The following is a 19,760-nucleotide window of genomic DNA, read 5'->3' as shown; positions in this document are numbered from 1 at the left end:
GGTTAGCTCACTGAATACTCACAATGCACCAGAACTGGGGGAATATTACTCCTACCTTGTCTATTCTATAGGCAGGGAAACTGAGGCCCAGAAACATGAAATCACTTGCTTATGAATAGAAGCTTGTGCAGAATGATGTAAGTCACCTAATTCTAGGCCACTTTCTTTTTATTCTGCAATACAAGAGGGATGGCACGCATGTGGGAGGCAACTAAGAAATACACATAGGTTTTGAAGTCTTTAAAGCATCGTGTAAATGCGCGGTACTTGTTGCTGTTTATTATTTTGAGTACTGCTACCATAGTCTACATTCGAACAACTTCTCATAAAATCAAGTAGCTTTAGCGCTAATGTAACCACTCTACCTTTTTAAAAAGTATCATTGTCGCTGGAAATAATACAATTTCACCTTCTACCTTAGTGGAAAACCCAGATTTATTTTTGTCTTTTTTTTTTTTTTATTGCATTTTAGGTTTTGGGGTACATGTGAATAACATGCAAGGTTGTTGCACAGGTGCACACGTGGCAGTATGATTTGCTGCCTCCCTCCCCTTCACCTATATCTGGCATTTCTCCCCATGCTATCCCTCCCCAACTCCCCACCCCCCCCACTATCCCCCCTCCCCCCCAACAGACCCCCGTGTATAATGCTCCCCTCCCTGTGTCCATGTGTTCTCCTTGTTCAACACCCGCCTATGAGTGAGAACATGTGGTGTTTGATTTTGTGTTCTTGTGTCAGTTTGCTGAGAATGATGTTTTCCAGGTTCATCCATGTCCCTACGAAGGATGTGAACTCCTCCTTTTTAATGGCTGCATGATATTCCATGGTGTATATGTGCCACATTTGTCTTTTTTTAATAGAGGACTTGAAAGTCAAGGAATCTTAGTGGAATCAGTTTTTGGGATTTGTCAGAGAGGGTTGCAAACTGTTTATCAAATTCTCATTGATTTCTTCCCCGCAGGAATTGCCGACGACACAAGCAGAATAAAAAGGATTTTCTTTCTGCTTCCTGCTTGCCCTTCTGAACATAAACTTTTGAAACAAAAATACAGAAATAAATACACACATCGATGATCCCCAAGGCTCTGAAGTGGCAATCTATAATTTTCTCTCTTGTTTGACTTGGCCTCACAGTTCCATTATTTACTCTATTTCACAAACACTTAACATGCTTTTCTCTTCTGCTCATTTTACAAATGTTAACCCATTTAATTATCTTATAAAACCTCTGAGGTAGATGGTCCCATTAGTCCCATTTTACAGATGATGAAACTGAAGCAAATAGAAGTAAAGTAATTTGCCAAGGTGGTGCGGCTAGCTGGTTGTGGCTCTGGGGTCTGAAATCTGTGTGCCTGATCACTATGCCACATTACCTCTCCATCCCTGGAAGAGGCCCAGGGATGAAGAGGTAATGTGGCATAGTGGGCAGGCACACAGATTTTTTTTTTTTTTTGCAAAAGGTAATTTCAAAACCCAGGAATTAACTTGCCTCACTCAATGTTTCTGACCAGATTTAGCACAACATACCTGTCATATTCTGAACGCTAGGGAACCAGGAATTTGAAATGACATTCTTTACTTTTTCCCTCATCAAGTTTGATCTTGACAAAGTAAACAAAAATCTTATTTGTAGAGGTAGATTCTTTTTGAGGACCCTCAGATGCTGTGTTACATGCAACATCTGGCTGAAGAGTCAATTACTTTTCGTGTATTTAGCCAGGTTTCTATGGCAGCAGCCCTCTGAACATCTATGCTTGATTCTTTTGCTTTTTAAAATATGGCTTTAATAATTACAATAGCATAGCAAATCCTAATCATTATGGTAAACATTTATCTAGTGTTTACTAGGGTCAGTGACAGTGCTAAGGGTTCCATGGGTCTAATGTTGTTTTATCCTCAAAATAACACTATGAGACAGCTTAGTGTAATAAATAAATAAATAAAGCTTAGCTGTATTTTGCAGAAGTGGAAACTGAAGCATAGAGAGGCCAAGTCACTTGCTTAAAGTCACAGAGAGTTGCAGTTCTTGGGTTTGAAACTAGGTCTGTTTGACTCAGATCTGAATTAGTTTCTAAACTGCCTGTCACATTACAGACTCAAAATCCTCATTCGCTGGGCTTTCACGTGGAAATTCAGTTTAATTTCAATGTATGTGTTGCAGAAGCCAGGACAGAAATTCAGCTTAAGATGATTCCTTGGTGCTCTTTCGTTTATTCACTCATGAAAAAAGTGGGGGGATAAGATATAGTTCCTGCTTTGTGGAGTACAAAGAGCTTATCAAGGGAGAGAAATGTGCCATTATAAGGAGATTAAGAAAAACCCAGACAAAGCTAACACCTTGGTGACTGGAGAGCCCATTGGCTCTCTAGCTTAGCTTGGGATTCAGTGAAAGCTTCCTGGAGGAAGTGGCTTAAAATTCAGGGAAGGCTTCCTGGAGGAAGTGGCTTAAAATTCAGGGAGGGCTTCCTGGAGGAAGTGGCTTAAAATTCAAGGAAGGCTTCCTAGAGGATGTGGCATTTAGGTTGGGATAAAAAGGGACACATCAGAGTTTAGCAGGAAAAACTGGAGTTAGGACAAGGGACATTCTGGGAACAGGGAAATTACTTACCCCCGAAATGAGATTACTATGAAACACCTTCAGGGAAATATAAGAAATGTAGTCCAATCTGGATTCGAGATGGGGTAGGAGCAGCCAGAGCTGAAGCTAGAGAATTAAAGACCAGATTATTCTGGGGCTTTATACGCAGTGGGAGAGTTTATACAACACTGGATTTCTGGTGGGTGGGGGAAGCTCTCAAGAGCTGTCAGCTTCAGAAGTCAGCCTTTTCCAACCCGCTTATGAGGAGCTATGGTCTGATGGTGGGACAGGCCATTTGTTAAGGAGGTCACCCTGAGAAAGTCAGAATGCTTGATGATGGTAGTGATAGCACCTGCTATATTGAAAATGACTTCTAAATTTCCTTTGGTTGCTCAAAAGGCAGCTGATGTCCCAAGGCAGAGAACCATCAGCGATGCCTTTTTAAAGACACTTCACCAGAAAATAAGGTTACTGCCCTCCCACATAAGAACAGTGCCTGGGACATTGAGTAAAGATGAGGAAATTGGGCGGGTGTCTTGGGAAAAATGCAAACTGTAATAGCCATTTCTATCCGGTTTATTTTTCTGCTATGAAGACAAACTGTTTACTTGTTGGAAATATTGTGCTTTTATAGAATTGAAGATTTTGGGCCTTGGACTCAGACAAGTCCTAATTCCAACCCGGGCTTTGTCATCTATTTACTGAAGAACTCAGGGCCAGTGACGACCCTCTCTGTGTCCAGGGTTCGGAGGGTCTAAAGTGGGGACATACCTGTCCCTTAGGGTGTTTGGGCTCATTAGGTGAGAGAATGTGCATAAAATACTTAGCACGGCGCCTGGCACTTGACACTCAGTCAGTGATGGTGAGCCTGAGAACTTCCATTACTCTAGGCAGTTACTATACCTGATATTCATATTGTGAAAAGAGCAAGTCAGGAAACCTGAATTTCCATTTCCTTCTATTGTTGTAAGCATATCACAAATACCATTTGGTGTTAAGATTTTTTATTTTTCACTTAACATTTCAGCATAGGAACATTCTATTAATCTGCTGCCATAGCAATGTATCACAGGCTGGGTGGCTTAAACAACAGAGATGTGTTTTCTCACAGTTCTGGAGACTGGAAAGACCAAAATCCAATTTCTGGAGAGGCAGGCGATGTGAAAGCTCTTCCTGGCTTTCAGATGGCTGCCTGCCTGCTGTGTTCTTACATGGAGAGAGAAAAAGAGAGTACAAGCTGTCCAGTGTCTCTTCTTATAAGATCACAAATCTTATGGAATCAGGGCTCCACTCGGTGGACTCATGTAGGCTTAATTACTTCCTTACTCCAAATACAGTCACAGTGAGAGTTAGGACTTCCACATATGAATTTTGGGGGGACACAAATCACTCCATAACAAGCATATTCACTGTAGTTGTTATTTTAATACCCCATCAACCGTCTATGTCATGATTTACTTTTGTCCTATTTTTGGACATTTAGGTTATTTTCCAGATTTTTAAAGAACATAAAGAATGCCAGAATGCACATTTTCATGTATTTAACTGTTTGCTTTTTTCATTTCAATGACTTAGGCTAATTCTATCATGCTGACTAATGTGAACGTTTTTACAGTTCCTGAGACATATCATCAGTTGCCGTCCCAGAAGCTCTTATTTATTCACCTGCATGAGCACTGAAAGAATGCACCTCCATAATGCTACAGGCTATCATTACCTTTATTTTTTGTTAGTTCATCTACCCAAAATTATTACTCATTTTATTTATTTATTTGTTTATTGAGATGGAGTCTCGCTCTGTTGCCCAGGCTGGAGTGCAGTGGCACGATCTCTACCCACTGCAACCTCTGCCTCCCGGGTTCAAGTGATTCTTCTGCCTCAGACTCCTGAGTAGCTGGGATTACAAGCACCTGCCATCATGCCTGGCTAATTTTTGTATTTTTAGTAGAGATGGGGTTTCACCATGTTGGCCAGTCTGGTCTTGAACTCCTGATATCAGGTGATCTGTCTGCCTCAGCCTCCCAAAGTGCTGGGATTACAGGCATGAGCCACCATGCCCAATCATCACTCATTTTATTCCATTTCCTCCATAATGAGTAAAATCAAAAATTTTCAGGCTGCTTCTTAACAAGTAAAAACATCTTCACCAATATTAGATATTATCCATATTTTTAACATCTATGTTTATTTCTTTTTCTATAACTGGCAAGATTAACCCAAAAGACAAATACAAAGTGATAATGGGCTTAGTAACCATTGGAGCAGCATTTGCTATTCATTTTTTAAGGCTATATGTTCATATTTCAGAGAAATGATACCTTGTCAGAGGAGACCAAAAAAAAAAAAGAGATGTGAACTCCTGCCCATTACAGGATGTTTGGACGAGCCCTTTGTGACTTGACAGGTGAAGGCTGTCCATGATAGTCTGCTATCTCTTTTTTCTATTTCCCCACTTCCTCCTCTCCACAGCTCTAGTATTGGCACCTTTTAGTACCCAGTGACTTTCCATGCTGTGCCATGGCTGCTGAGCACAGCTCTCTCAGGGATACCCTGCACTTGGCATCACTTCATACCACAAATACTGTCTCAGGAATAGCGTCTCAGTTAGCAATTAATAAAAACACTTCAAGCTCCGTCTCCTTAAGATGTGCATGACAAATAATGGCATATGCGTTTAAAGACAGGTAAATCTGAAAGGGTGAATTTGTGATGGTGAAATTTCATTCAGAGGGGAAGAATTAGGACACAGAGGTGAACCAACCTTGAAGTAGGACTCAGGAAATACCCACAAGCTCGTTATTCAACAGCTGGCAATTCTCTCTCTCTTTCTCCTTCTCTTTTAAACATTTTTATTTGCAAATAATTTCAAACTTACAGAACAGTAAGCATATGCTTAATCTATTGTTAACATTTTATCCCATCTGTTCTTTCTCTCTTGGCACACACACACGTGCACACGCACAATTTCTTTTTCTGAGACATATAAAGAAGTCGCATACATCATAGTCTTTCATCCCCGAATACTGTGAGTTTCCTAGGGATAAAGATATTCTCTCACATAATCACAGTAGGGTTATCAACAGCCTAAATTCAAATTGATGCAACTCCTTTTATCTGATCTAGAATTTACATTCCAATGTTGTCAGTTGACTGCAAAACATGCTTTACAGCATTTTCCCCTTTTGTACAGTTTCCAGTCTATGATCAGGCTTTGTATTTAGTAGTCATGTCTCATTAATCTCCTCTAGTATGGAACATTTCCATCATTCCTGCTCTTGACATCAGCCTCTCTGAAAACAGAGGGCATCAAACATATGTGGGTTTCAATCCTGGCTTTATGACCTCAGAGCTGAACAACCGCAGGCAAGCTACTTCACCTCCCTGAACCTCAGTCTTCCCATCTGCTAGATGGGAATAGGAATATAGTGAAATGCAGTGAGAAGTCAGTGAAATCATGCAGGGTCCAAAGGCACCAAACGAGATGCCTGGAACCCAGTAAGTAATCACCACATTTGATTCACGTAATAAATGTAATATAATTAATTCTGCTTCTGTCACTTACTTGCTGTATAACCTTGTGAAAGTTGCTTTGCCTCTCAGAGACCCAATGTCCTCGGTTGTAAAAGTGGGGCTGTTAATACCTTCTTCCTGGGATGGAAGGAGGTAACCTAGGTAAGGCAACCAGCTCAATGCTGGCGCATGGAAGGGTGCAGTCAATGCTAGTTCCATTTCCTCTTGCAAATACCGACTAGCTTCTCAGCAACAAGGCCTCCATTTCCCTTATCAGTGTCCCGTTCATACAGAATCCTCAAAAGGGAAAGACACACTTTGTGAACATTAACTCCGGGAGCAAAACCCTTACAGGAGGTGCTATCCTTCGAGAAGTTCTGCACATACACAGATGACAGCTCTTTAAAGGGAAAACTGGAAACTTCACCCTCCCTGTAGATGTTTTTACCAAGTATATTTTGGAATAATCTTTTCTCTGTTGGTCAAACAAACTGCCCTCGTAGGTGTGGTGGGTGCGGTGGAGGTTTGGGGAGTGGGGTGTTGGTGTGCCTAGGGTGGCCGTGATTCATTGTTGATTGAAATTAGACTCTGGCATCCACGTGACCTTTGTGTCATCATGGAAACTCTGATGAGAGTGACTACCCAAAACAGAGCTCTCCAGGGCTCAGCACCCTCCCTCCTGGAATGTGTCCCAAGGTCTTTCCAGGGCCAGTCAGGCCTCTGCTCAGTGTCACCTCTCCAAGGAAGCCTTCTCTGGGCTCTGCATCTAATGTTGACCTCCCTGTTTTAATGTCTTCTTAGCACTCTCTGGCCTGGCCTATCTGTTTATCTGATTCTTTTCTGTTTCCTTCACTATCTGTAAGCCCCAGATAGATTTGAGAAGATGCCTGTGTTACTCTCCACTGAACCCCCAGCCTAGGTCATGGTGGTCATCAATTTCATTGGTCACTAATATCCGTTGCTTCAATAGATGAGTCCTCTTCACTCTGTGATAATGAAGCCCAGTGAAGGCCTTGAGCCCCATCATGACTTGGAGCGTGCACTGTGAGAGCTCAAGAGTGTGTCTGTGGAGGACGCGTTAGGACTGCGTTAGGGGGGTCATGACATTTGATCCCTGAAGCAAGAAAGCAGCTTCCACTCTAGGATAGGGTTTCCTCTTTCTTCTTTGATTGCAGCTGGTTGTCATGATCCAGTCCATCCTGGGTACAGAAACCCTGGGGATTGCCAAAGGCTCCTTTCTGAACCATCTTTTCAAACATGTGGGACATTCCTTGTTCAATCGAGCTGCAGGAAAAAAAAAACAGAAATTTGTGGATGCAAAATGAGATTACTGATGTATTCGCTGAAATTTATAAAACTCATCTAGTGATAGGCAGTGTGGTTGTCTGTAAAGGGGATAACCATGATACCTTCAAGCTCTCCTTTGTACCTCACAGCAGGTGGAGTCAGGACCTATGTTCGAATCCAGTCAAGCTATATACATCTGTGTGACTTGGGCAGACGCTTTTCCTCTTTTAAGGATCACTTTCCTCATCTGTAAAATAGGAGTGATAAAACCTATCAAACCAACCATCTAGATGTCCCCGTGACAGAGCACCCAGCATGGGTCACATAAGGGCTTCCCTGATGTAAGCTTAAGCAGGACAGGATCGGGCTCGGGATCGAGGCCTCTGGAAACACCCTCCAGGTGGCTAGGTGACCATGGATAATGCACATCACCCCTCTCAAGCCTCGGTTTTCTCACTTGTAAATGGGCCATAATAATACCCAGGGTATATTTCCTAGGGCTATTGGGAGAACTAGTTAGAATATATTTTTCACATAAAATGTCATTCAGTTAATTACGGCTGTTTAAAGCCTTATAAACTTAGATTTTGCCCTCCTAGACAGAAATGAAACAATTGCCGTGACTGGGTCTGATTCACACCCAAATCCCTACACAAAACGACAGACTTATTCAAACAAATCAGTGAAAATAGTTGCTCTTGTAAGTTGTCAACATCCTGTGCAACAAAAGGGTTGGTTCCCATCTGCCAGATGGGAACAGTAATATAATGAAATATATCATTCCCAAATCCCTACACAAAACAACAGGGTATATTGAGCATTTAAGGGGAGTTGAGGGATATCTCCGAGAGAAAAGATGGAATTGTCACCTCCCACGTGCTCTGCTGCATCTTCTCTTTAAGTTTTCCCTTTGCCCAAAGCAACATGGACCATCCGTTTAATCAGCCTCCACCACAACTCTGTTTAGTTCCTCAGGAAGCCAAGTCAGCAACTGCTCGAACACCTCATCCCCAGATGTGCTGATGGAGTATGGTCCGCCTCAGAGGGCCTCCCCTTCGATTAAGCCTATATTGTCTGGTTTGCTTGTGAACAGCGCTCGGTAGGTGCCATGTGGCTCAGAGACGTGGCTGGAAGTGACCTTCCATGACTCAGTTCCACAGGTTTGTTTGCAAGAACACAGACACACGAGTGGCCACTGACAATATGTGTTCCAACATCATATACGGGGCATATTTTGCTCCGAAACATGCCCTGTTAGTTGTTGAAACCCTTTTTGCATTCCCTGAAACAAATGACACTATGGTGTATTTTCTTTTGGGGGGCAGTAAACAAGTCTTTTATGTTGACAATGATAATATTATATTCTACAATCTATTTGCATTTCTCTATTTTGTGGATTTTATTGCTTAGTATATAAATCCCCAGGCCGTGGTGCATTAAGCTTCACTCAGGGAGAAACAATGCATTTTATCATAGGGCTGGACAGCTACATGCCCAAGAAGCTACCTGCAGGGATTGGTTTTGGCCAGATGTGCAGGAGAGATGCATAGAGAGGAAGAAATGTATACATGTGTGCGGATTTTGGCATGTGCACGAGGAGCCTCGAGGATTTTCTTTGGATCTACAGTCAAAATTGATTTCCAAGAGGAAGCTGTCTGAACACACACCTCTTCCCTGTGCTACATATGGTCCCATCTCCGCCAGCCAGGTTTTCAGGAAAGTGATCAGCACTTGCTTCAGCTCTGACTAGAGCTCTTTGGCCAATGTGATGGGCAGAAAACTGGAACGAGGACAGAAAAGCACCTCGGAGGCTTGAAGAGTCAAGTCTCTCACCACCTTGCTGTAGGTTTTCTGAATACTTCTGAGCGTAGGAACATTTTTTCTTAACAGACAAGCCAGGAGCTGCTAAGATAAACCGTAGCAGTAAGCTTGAGCCAGTGTTAATGTTTACCATTGATCGGCCACCAAGTGCTTGCTATGTGCCATGCATTGTGCTAAGCACCATCTCATTTAATATTCACAACAATCCTGTGAGGTAGGTGCTACTGTTATCTCCATTTTATAGATGGGGAAACTGAGGCACAAGTTTCACAGCTGGTAACTTGTGGAATAGGAATTCAACCACTGGAGAGTCTGGGTGTAGTTTTTTGTGGGAGGAGAAAATAGGCTGTCTAAATTTGCCTTGGGAAACCATCATGGTGGTCACAAAACCACTTCTATGGCTTGCCTTGACATAGCAGGAATGAACATTTAAAGAAAGAATGAGCGTGTCGTGGTTACGATGGGATGATGATGTCTGATGAGTTGTTTGGTGTCAGTGTCCGCAACGCCTTTCTATTTCAATCAAGGCTATCATCTTTTCCTCTCTTTCAGTGACGTTTTCTAGATGTAGAAAGTGGGAGTATATCGGGCATCTCAGAGTTTTTGGCTGAACTGAAGGGTCTGGTGATAACTTTACCCCCAAATCCTTGGGAGAAAAATAGGGAGTCCCTGCTTCAGCTCTGCTCAGAAGAACACCTCACACGCACTGGTTTCTGTGTCACTAGACTGGTTAGGTTAACCAAATGGGTCTTCTAAATACCCAACTTTTAATAGAAAACTCCAGTGGCTTGGATTATTAAAGTCACAAAATGCTTATTTAATCGTGTTTCAAGTCCATTTATCTTTTTTGAGTCTAAGGAAGACTCACTCAGTCAGAAGAGGTAGAGGGAAGAGGATTAATACATGAGTTTCTCTTTTTCCCCTTTTTCTTTTAACTTAGCCTGAGACTTATTTGAATGCCTGTTTCATATTGAGCTTTTAAGTATAACATTTGTGAGTGAAATTGCCCCTTTTATTTTCAAGGTAATTGAATTCCATTTTTCACTTTCCATTTCCTTCTAGAAAAATCAAAACGTTTTCAGAGCTTGGCTTCTTAGTGGGTGATTTTCTAGGGTGGGAACTTCAGAATCATAAGACATTCTAGTGTGGCAATGGCATTCAGGACCCGGAAGGCCAGGTCCCTTCTCAGCAGATGAATAGCCTCCACCAGCTGGTCTTGGAGAACATGTTGATTTCACTGTGTTTTTATTTGAAACACTGAAGCAATGCCCATACCTTGTCCTTGGGCCAGGTCTGGGGTTAGGGGAGCTGGATTTCTGTCCAGAATCTTGTCATCTGTAGGGCAGCTGAGGGGCGTTGTTACTCAGAGGCAAAAAGGCCTGGAACCCTGTGCTAAAGTGGTTTAGATTCGTGTCCCTGTAAGTGTTGGACAAAGGAAAGTCGATTTTAGGTGGCACCTGGACACAACTTTAAATAACACTGTATCACATAGTGACACAATGATTGTCTTTCCAACTCCTTTTCAGTCTTTCCGATTATCTTAGGGACAAGGTCTCAGTTTGGTGCTGTTGTGTTGAACTATCCTCTCATCTCTGTTTTTTAAAGACAGATCAAGCCCTACTCTTAGGGCTTTAGAGGGTATTAGTTTCTGATTTGGATTTAAAAATATTGCTTTATTTCCTTTTTAACATTTTTATGATAACTTTTGCTTTATAGCAGTTTTAAAGGTAACATAAAATTTTCATTTGAAAACAAGTTGGTTGGAGATCTTTTTCACTCTTAGGCAGATGACCCACCTTCACAGCATGTGAGCCACTGAAGTCAGGGAAGCAGTAGCTTAGGTGGTCAGGCAGGAAATTCAAGGAGGTTGATTTCTGCCAAAGTCAGAGATGATGCCACTTACTGGAAGGCTGTGTTGGAGCAGAGTGGGTGGAGGCATGGGGAACAGAGCTGATTTCCAGTCTTTCCACTGCCTTCACTGCATGTGTGTGTCTTGGCCTTCTTTGGTTTTCTCATCTGTGGAATGGGTTTCATGAGCAGTTGGAGGAAAGCAGACTAGCTTCATTTTCTAAAATAGGGTGAGTGGTGTGGATGATATTCATCCCAAAGGTGCAGGCTCCCTACTTCTGTTTTCTTATTGCCAGGGCTCCAAGTTTGCCTCTGGGTGGAAGGGGAAGGTGGACTAGAACTCATATGCGCTGCACCCTGGTGAAGAAATGCACCCTGAGGCCAGAAAATAGTATAAACCCATCTGGCTGCCACAGCCCAGCAGCGGGAAGATCAAAGTCACGTGTGAGTTTTGTGCGCTGCCAGAGCCTTTCCTCTTCTCAGGCTGCAAATCTTTGGCAGTCGGAGGCAGGCTCTGAATTAAGCTTAATTAAAATTCACTCTTAATTAGGGCCATTAGTTAAAATCAATTCTACATAATAAAGCTGTGTAATCATAATTAAGCCCCAGAAATGGGATTAGGAAGCAAAGAATGCAAAAGCCAAACATGGGTGAGCCTGGTGCTAGAGGGAGCAGTGGCAGAGACTTCTCGAATTAACAGAATTTTCAAATAGCCAAGGCCCTGTGAGGGCTCTGATGAGAACCTTGGTGGCAGGCAGCACAGCGCTAATCAGAAAAAGGATTTGAGATGAACAGACCCCGAGAGGCAAAGCTCCATGGTGCAGTGTTATGGGCATGGGGAAGGAGTGGCATAAAACGGAGGGACCAGATGAATCTCCTCTCCAGGCCCTGTTTCCCCAGCTGTGAAATTAGGGTGGAGGGCAGCTGTTTCCCAAACAAGGATGTCTCTAATGACTGTCTGCAAACTCAGGATCCCTGATGTGGGGCTCTCTTGAGGGATTTCACGGCAGCAAAGTCAGGATCGATGCCATCTCCTTGTAGCTTGAGAGGGTTCCTATGGAGTTGAGTTTAGTAGTTGTTGGCATCATTGCAGTGGTGGTTGTTTATTTTTTAACTAATGAAGGAGGAGGTGTGAAGTAATATTTGCTAATCTCTTGCTTCCACGCTGATGAGCACATAAAAATTAGGAGCTTGGTTTTGGAATGAGACAATCAATTTTGAATTTTGGATGTGCCAGTTATTGGCCAAGTGGTCGAGGGCAGCATTTACTTCACTTTCCAGTTTATCCAACTGTCGTATGAGAATTATAATCCTAGTAGATACCTTGAAGGTCGTTCTAGAATCATGCATATGCTTATAGCACAGTGCCTGGCAAATAACAACTAATTTTATATTGTTTCCATGTATTTATAGTGTTGATTATATTTACATTTTGAATTTACTGTGCATCAAGCACTGTTCTGTTTTATATGTATGAGTTAATTTTATTCTCACAATCACTTTCTGAATAAGCATTATTACTTTCTCTGGTTTCTAGATAAGGAATCTGAGGCTCATAGAGGTTAAGTATCTTGCCTAAGGGCACACAGAAAGTAAGTAGCAAATAATAAGAGCCATACAAATTGTAGTTATTATTATGAGGATACTATCTGTCTATCTCTATGTGTTTGGAAGCTACAGCGAAGCCCCAGGGGAGGTCACTTACCTGTCGTCATCTCCCAGAACCCAAGCCTGTGCTTCTAATACTGCCAGAGTAAGGCCAGGCATTTGAGTTCCGAGTGAAAGGGGCTGCCAGGTATGGATTCTAGACCTGTGGAATTGGAGCCCAGAGGGAAACCCAGAGAGATCTTCTCCCCACATCTGTTTTTCTTTAATTAATTATTTCATTTTAAAGATGGAGTCTCTCTATGTTGCCCAGGCTGAACTCAAGCTCCTGGGCTCAAGGGATCCTCCTGCCTCATTCTCCTGAGTAGCTGCAATTGCAGGCATGCACCACCATGCCCAGCTCTGTATCTGTGTTTTGACTTTGTGTTTTAGTTCAGTTCGTGCCTCTCATGCCACATATACGAGTGCTAACTGTGTGCCTGAAGCTGAGTTGGCCTGGACATACACTATCTTATTTAGTTTTTACCACAGCCTCACAAGTCAGGAAATGTTACTGCCATTTTGCAGTTGAGGAAACTGAGGCTCAGAAAAGCAAAGTTCATTGACAAAAGTAAAATATATCCTTTAATCTCAAATTGGCACTGGGCTGGAAATTGGATTTTCAATCCATCTCATCAAACACCATGCAGTTCCAGAAAAGTTGCTCAGACTGGGGTACCTCCCAGACTCTGCCTCTGCTCACGCCCAAGTCAGCAAAAAGGATCTTTCTTTTTTTTTTTTTTTTTTTTTTTGATAGAGTCTTGCTCTCATCATCCAGGCTGCTGGTGTGCAGTGGCACGATCTTGGCTCACTGCAACAGCTGCCTCCTGGGTTTAAGCAATTCTCCTGTCTCAGCCTCCTGAGTAGCTGGAATTACAGGTGTGCACTGCCATGCTTGGCTAATTTTCTGTATTTTTAGTAGGGATAGGGTTTCGCCATGTTGGCCAGGCTGGTCTTGAACTCCTGACCTCAGGTGATCCACCCGTCTCTGCCTCCCAAAGTGTTGGGATTACAGGCGTGAGCCACCGCACCCAGCCAGGACCTCTCTACAACTAGATTTAGAACCAAAGATGCCTTGGTGCTGGAGATGTCCTGCAGTTCACATTTCCCAGACAGCCTGAGGCCTATGCAGTGATTCCCCTCAGTGGTATCCATTCTGCTTATATGCCTCCAGTGAGGAGGACATCACCACTAAATTCTCACTTTCTCTGACAGAATAGAGCCAGAGAGAAATTTATCCTGGAACTGATATTCATGAAGGCCTTCCAGTTCAGACTCAATACCATTGCCAAGTCATTGTGTTTGGGTGAGTATGTGTTGAAAGTATTAATTTGTTAAATGCAAAAGTTTCAATTGTATCACAATATTTGCAAATCTGTGTTAGAATTTCCTCATTTGTTAGCAAGTCAAGAACATTAATTGGAAAAGAAAATGGGATGAGGTCTGTTCCATTGTCCATGCCTAGGGCCCCTGAGAGTTAGCAAAGACATTCCTCATTGAGCTCAGATTTGTATGTTTGTGACGTTTCTGCTCCTTGGCAAGGGTCCAGAGAGGACTGGCTCAGGGAAGGCATATGGTGCCACTGCCACCCTTGACCCGGCTGTGTGGGAATGGAGGGAAGTCTTGCTCTGATAAGGAAGAGTACACGATTACCGCCCAGTGCCAACCTGATGCCGCCCAGGGCCCCCCTGTGGCTGAAAGGAGGGTAAGTGGTGGAGGGTAGGGGACCTGGTGGCCAACTCAAGTATCCTAGGATCCCAGAGGGTCAGCTCTGTAAGCAATGGTGACCACTTCCTTGTGCCTGCACCAGGCACCCCGCCACACAACTCCAGGCGGCACCATTTTCATGGTATTTTATGTCAATGCCTCCCTGGGGAGTTGTGCTACACAGAGTCCCTGAAGCAAACCCCAGCTCCAGAGAGCTGAACCCCACATGGAAATACTGGGCCCCCAGTGCTCACAGACCCTGACTCCTGACCTGAGGAGGCTGTCGTCCCTCTCCCTGCACAACCTCTTTGTCCTTCAGCACGAGAGCATTTGCCTCTATTTACACTAAATAGAGCCAGCTCCACTTGCTGGTTCCTGTATTTTGGGCAAGCCGAGCTAGAGGCCCCCGAAGCCAGTCCGAGCAGGCAGCCGTGTGTCCTGGTAGCGGTCATGCGGATGGCTCTCCGGGCCAGGTCCTCCTCCAACAACGTTTACTAAACACCTTATCTCCCTGAAAACACATGAGCTAATGTTTATGAAAGATCACCCTGTCCCTTCCACCAGGTGGTGGGGGTGCCGCAGTATACTCCCTTACCTTCTTTGCTTCCCTTTGTCCTCTTCTGTTCCCCTCATTTGGGTAGAAAACCACGCTGGGTCTTCCCTCACTGCAGGCCCGAATGGAGAGCAGACCCTCCATGGGACTTTCCATCAGCTCCATGTCTCCACTTTCCAGGCCACATTCACCGCCCCCTGGGAGTGTGGTCAGACTCATTGTACACAGGGGGAAACAGGCTGAGAGCAGCAGAGCCTCTTGGCCAAAGTTACAAAGTGGGTTGGTGGCTGGGCTGGGGACCCAGGCTCCTGACTCCTAAAGCCTCCTCTGAAGTGCTGTATTCGTGATAACCACGCATTTAAACATTACTGATTTTTCTACAGATGGATGGCTGGGTGGATCAATAGCTAGTTATATACATAAATAGAAAAAAAGAGCTGAACAAATGAATAGGTGGATAGAGATGATTGTGTGGATAGATAAAGAGGTGACTGCAGACAATTCTGGAAGAAAACGGGAGAAACTGTGGACAACAGCTGCCTCTAGGAAGGGAATAAGGCATCTGGGAAGAGAGAGAAAGAGAGATGACTTTTTTCTTTTTTGCTCTCTCTAAACTGTTGGAATGTTTTTTATGTGCATAAATTAGCTTTTAAAAATCTCTTTTTCTATTTTTTGCCCTCTATTCTTGTGTGTCTGCCTACAAGAAAAATAAGAAGCCAACACACTAGAAAAGTTGCAGGAGATTCCTAAGGGAACCCACAAAGTTAACTCCTTGCCAGAAACCTGCTCCTCCAGATGAATCCAGTGCATTGGATGGGCTCGATGCACAGGTGGCACAGACCTCTACTGAAAAGAACAATAGTGGAAGGCCGATGAAACCCAGATTCTGAAGTCTGAGAGCCACGTGGGGCTGCCCCAGTTACCTCGACCCCTGGTCAGTGACCAGAGAATCCTTTAGCAGCAGCAGTGGGGATGTTTATTTCACTAGTACGTATAAAGCAACTGACTGAAAACAACCTGCATGCCTAGCAACTTGGAACTGGTTAAATGATTTTTGGTTCAGCCACACAGTGGAATATCATGCGGCATTAAGAATAAATCAAAAGTCCTATACTTCCCATATTCAGCGTTAGATTTAAAACACCTGAACAAAGACCTTCACAATTAGGCTTCCTCAGGTTGAAACGTGAAGTCAAGTCAACGTGTGTCAGAATGTTAACAGCTAACTCTTGATTGTGATGTTCTGAGTAACTTCTGAGTAACTTATTTTATTTTTCAGTTTTTTTTCCACTCCTAATGTGCAAATATACACATTTGTAAAGAGGAATACATAAATCTCTGCATAGGCAGATTGGAAGGAAATCAGACAAAACCACACCTTTGGGTAGTAGAATTATAAATCATTTTCTTCTTCTTTAGAGTTTCTGAATTTTCTGCATTTGATATGTTTACCTTTATAAAGGGTCCATCATATTTAAGCTGATTTTTTTAAAAGACAAGTAGACAGGGAAAGAGGGGTCAAAGCTGCAGGTTCTCCAAAGCCCACTTATGTCAGTTCAATTGATATTTCATGAACCTCTAATGTGCAAATCACTTTCCACGGGGGGGTGAGAAATACAGAGATGAAGGAGATGCAAACACTTTAATCAAAGAAATCATAGTCCAGTTAGGAAGATAAGATTCTGCATTATATAAATTACAAGGTCTTATCCAAGAGGTTAGTCTGTCAAGAGTAATAGCAACAATTACCCAACAATATGTCAGAGTGTCTAGGAGCTCCAGCTTCAAACCACTTCATCTTCATTCTTAAACTCATCTCAATTTCTTAACCATATGGGGCCCGAGCCTCAGCTACCTCTTCTGTAAATGCAAACTACCTCTTGGGGTATCTTTTGTGAGGATTAAATGAAGCTTGAGTGTGAAGGGGCTGAGCTAGGTGCTTTGGAAATAGTCCTACCTCAGCCTGGGAGACGTTACCATCATTATGGCTGTGGTGTTTGTGGCCACCTATCTGCAAGTCATGCTTTCACAGATATGGCAGAGCTGGGATTTGAACCCACATTGATCTAATTCCAAAGCCAATGATTCTACCTCAATCAGACACTGCATTTACTCTCTATGCCTAGCTGAAATTTGTTCTAAATCTCACCCTAAGGTCTTGCCAGAAAGAAAAGCTAATTTTTCATTAAAAGATCAAAGGAGAAATGAATCTGTTTCAAAGGATGTAAGAGGAAGAAGGAAATATCCCTTCACGCAGGATTTTGCAACTTTGTCCATCCTTCTACAGCGTGTAAAAGTAAAAGTCCTATACGTTCCATATTCACGTTCAATTTAAAACAACTGAACAAACACCTTCACAATTAGGCTTCCTCAGATTGGAATGAGAAGTCAAGTCAACATATACCTTTTGCTGCAGAAGATTTCTGCACTGTGAGCGTGAGAGGATTTGCCTCCTTAACCAAAGGGTGCTGGTGTTTCCCGGCTGGAGGGTAGAAAGTCATGAACAGAAAACAAAGCGCAGGGAAAGGGCAGCGTGTGGGGAAGAGCCCCAAGGATCTCAGTATGAAAACCAAGAGGGGTGCACCAATTTGCAGGTTTGGGCTACAAGTCTGGGAAAACTGCTTCAAAACCAATGGAGGCTCAAAAGCAGAGGGAAAATTCTGTTTATAGGCTTCCACATCATTCAGAAATGTGCCTCCTTGAAAAGAGTTAATATGTTTTTTCTTTTATAAAAATTTCAATATGTGTTTGGGGAACAGGTGGTGTTTGGTTACATGAATAAGTTCTTTAGCAGTGATTGCTGAGATGTTAGTGCACTCATCAGCCGAGCAGTGTACACTGTATGTAGAGTTTTATCTTTCGCCCGCCTCCCACTTAGAAGGATGGTCTCCAATGCCATCCAGGTTGCTGAGAATGCCATTATTTCATTCCTTTTTACGGCTGAGTTGTATTCCATGGTGTGTGTGTGTGTGTGTGTGTGTGTGTGTGTGTGTGTGGTCTTTATCTACTTGTTGATTGATGGGCATACAGTCTGGTTCCATACTTTAGCAATTGTGAGTTGTGTTGCTATAAACATATGTGTACAAGTATCTTTTTTGTATAATGGTATATTTTCCTCTGAGTGAATAGCCGGTAGTGGGACTGCTGGATCAAATGGTAATTCTACTTTTAGTTCTTTAAGAAATCTCCACACTGTTTTCCACAGTGGCTGTACTAGTTTACATTCCCACCGGCAGTGTAAAAGTGTTTTCCCACCGGCCCCTCTGGTCATCTTTTTAAGGGATCTGCCTAAACTCAACTGTAACCCATCCCATCCCATCTCATCCTGCCTCAAGCTAGAAAACAGGAGTGCAGATAAGAGAACGGTACAGATAAGAGTGCTGGAAGTTGTGTGTTTGAATAAGAAGGAACGCAGGTAAATGGATCGGGTCACAAGTACAGTAGCTGAGGCAGGTCTGAGGTGCAGCTAACAGAGCGAAGTGGGCAGAAAAGGCTTCCAAAGAAGCAGGTACTTGAGTTGGGTCTTCAGGGCTATGGTGAGTGGTTTCCTAGTGGATCTGAGAAACGAAGGTGACTTTAGGGAGAGGGAAGAGCCCGCAGTGAGGCATGAGAATGCGCACTGTGTTTTCAGCGAGCTTGGTGGGTTGCAACGTCTGGACCCCAACTGTGTGTGGAGGAGACCTGGGACAATAAGGCCACTGTGCAGGTAGGACGGCCCCCAGAGGGTCTTGGCTGACAAGCTGAGGGACATGCTATAAGGGTAGGGGCCAGGGGAAGAGATGGACTCTGATTGGCTCCCTGGCAGTGGGTCCCCTGTGTGATCAGCAGCTCATGGATAACAGAGGATAACAGGCCCGTACCTCCATATTGCCCAACATGTTATCACATCTTCAGTTTGGACAGAATTAAATTAGTCTAAATTTATCGTTTACCAGATGACTTTGGATAAGCACATATTTGGAACCTAAGAGAATTCATCCATTCATTTGCTCATTCAGAACAGTTCTTGTGCAATCACTTTATATTCAGTGCTGCTGAAATTTCTTTGGGGGCTGTACAGGTTAGTAAGTCTTGGTTTTAATCTCTGGAAACTTACAGCCAGAAGGAGGGAGAGGTGAGTACTAACTCCACAGTGTTAACCCAACAACTTTGCTAGTCACTTCCCTTTCCACCACCCCTTCAAACACTTCAGTGGACTTTCATCTCTCAAGAAAAATGCAAACTCTCATCTGGGCCTAAGAATCTCTATATGGGCTACCCCTGTTCACCTCGCCTTCCACCCTCCTCCCCTCCTTCTGCTCCATCGTCATTGCCCCTTCTTTCACTGGTCCTGATAGGATCCCTTTCAGCCACAGGCCCTTAGCAAATGCTGCTCCGGCAGCCCAAGTCATCTTTCCTGGTTCATGCCTACTTCAGATTAAAGTTACCCCTTGGGAGAGTGTTACCAATCAATCTGAACTGACCAAGTCCTTATTACACAGCCTCAAACTCCACAAGATGTTCTTCATAGCTCTCATCCCAGGTAAAATTAGTTTGTAGTTCTTTACACGATGACTGTGTTAATGTCTTTATTCGCCACCAGACTGAGAGTCCATGAGAGCCAGGACTGCATGCTTTCTAAAAATCAGCTTTAGGCTGGGTGCGGCGGTGGCTCATGCCTGTAATCCTAGCACATTGGGAGGCTGAGGTGGGTGATCACCTGAGGTCAGGGGTTGGAGACCAGTCTGACCAACAAGGTGAAACACTGTCTATACTAAAAATACAGAAATTAGCCAGGTGTGGTGGCAGGTGCCTGTAGTTCCAGCTATTCG

At 43.4% G+C, this 19,760-nt stretch overlaps 1 long non-coding RNA gene across 2 annotated transcripts; it reads left to right on the top strand.

Annotated features, from left to right (window-relative positions):
- Positions 1-8,822: 8,822 nt before the first annotated feature.
- LOC105723778 (uncharacterized) lies at positions 8,823-18,035 on the top strand. 2 transcript variants are annotated; one of them, XR_010342875.1, is made up of 4 exons: positions 8,823-9,411; positions 13,905-13,995; positions 14,232-14,394; positions 15,654-18,035. It is a non-coding gene; the product is annotated as an uncharacterized LOC105723778 (long non-coding RNA). The 2 variants fall into 2 exon arrangements; XR_010342874.1 differs by lacking the exon at positions 14,232-14,394.
- The last annotated feature ends 1,725 nt before the right edge of the window (positions 18,036-19,760 follow it).

This window comes from Aotus nancymaae, unplaced genomic scaffold, assembly GCF_030222135.1.
Source record: "Aotus nancymaae isolate 86718 unplaced genomic scaffold, 86718_ANA_hifiasm-v0.15.2.pri h1tg000015l_1, whole genome shotgun sequence".
Lineage (NCBI taxonomy): Eukaryota > Metazoa > Chordata > Mammalia > Primates > Aotidae > Aotus > Aotus nancymaae.
The sequence above is the reverse complement of the archived record's forward strand: the minus strand, read 5'-3'. Positions and strand labels throughout refer to the sequence as shown.